Here is a 1,452-nt window from a genome sequence, read left to right as displayed (position 1 = left end):
CACACACAGACACACAAACACACAGACAGACACACACACACAGAGACACACACACACACACGAACACAGACACACACACGTCCGTCACTGGTTCTGTTTCTCAAAAACCACAAAGTGAAACTGTCTGGCTGCCAGCTGTGAGTGTGCTGTTTGCCACAAAACACACTCCACTTACTGCCAGTGTTACCCCCCCCCCACACACACACACACACACACACACACACTGACACACACACACACACTCAGGTCATGGGTGTCGGCTCTTTGGATGGGGGAGAAACCGCAGGTATCCACAGAGAAGAGAGATGATGAAACAGAGCGATTGAGGAAATTAAAGGACAGGAAAAGGTCACGTTTGGTCAGTACTGGCTGCAGCAGCCATCTTGGATTGGACTGATTCCAGAAGTTCATCAGCTGTAGCTAGGCATGGACTGATGACTGGTTTCAAGGTTTACCACATTAATAAGTCTAAAACATTACATTTTCCCCTTAGACTGTTTGTATGGTTGAAATGCTTTTCATACGATTCCAGAGACGAAACAGTTTGTTGTTGTTGATTTTCTCTCTGCTCGTTAAAAAAGACGTCATCGGGCAGTCGTGGCTCGTCCCCCAGAGGAGGGACACATCTCGAGTTCAAACAAACATGAACAACAAGCTACAAGAGTTAGCACGTTAGCAGGTGCTACAAACCAGCTAACTGAAAGCTGCTTGTGTTACTTCTACAAATAACAGCCTGTTGATGTTGATTATTTACTCATTTTAGTTTTAATTATATTCTCAGTACTTGTTATTTAACTTCCACTTCCATCTTATTTATCATCGTAAATAAAAATGTCACAAATAAAAGGGAAACGTTGATTTTAAACAGAATGTTCACTCAGTCTCATTATTTATATCTGTGCATCAAAATAAGAATAACTATCAGTAAATGTTGTATTAAGTATTAAAAACATTTATACTTATAAATTACATTTGTTATGTGATATTATTTGGGGAACTAATAGTAATCTCGTTGTAACCGTTCATCCAATGATTACGTCAGAAAGTTTCCTTAAAATCCACCCAGGCCTTCAGGAGATATTTTGCTAACAGAGTGACACAGTTAAAGCCAGCAGCAGAGATTCTGGTTTTTAATTCAAACACAGACGTTTGTGTGTTTGTGGGAACATCGGATGTGTCCCAACAGGACAGGATTTAGAAAAACTTCTCTGGTTTACACATTTTTATGGAGCTGTTTGTTCCCCTCGTTGTCTGAAAGTTTTATTATCAGTGTTTAAAAGGATAAAACTGCAAAAAACAAACAAATAAACAAACAAACCCAGAATCCAAAACAGAAGCTCAGAAAGCACCAAAACGTTTCTGAAACCACATCAAGACGTTTCCGCTGCCATGATGATGTGGCTCTGTAAACAGAACCGGGTCTAGTTGATCCTAACAGCTCTGAAGCTGCGG

The sequence above is a fragment of the Kryptolebias marmoratus genome, unplaced genomic scaffold (genome assembly GCF_001649575.2).
Source record: "Kryptolebias marmoratus isolate JLee-2015 unplaced genomic scaffold, ASM164957v2 Scaffold86, whole genome shotgun sequence".
Classification (NCBI taxonomy): domain Eukaryota; kingdom Metazoa; phylum Chordata; class Actinopteri; order Cyprinodontiformes; family Rivulidae; genus Kryptolebias; species Kryptolebias marmoratus.
This window is presented reverse-complemented; position numbering follows the sequence as displayed.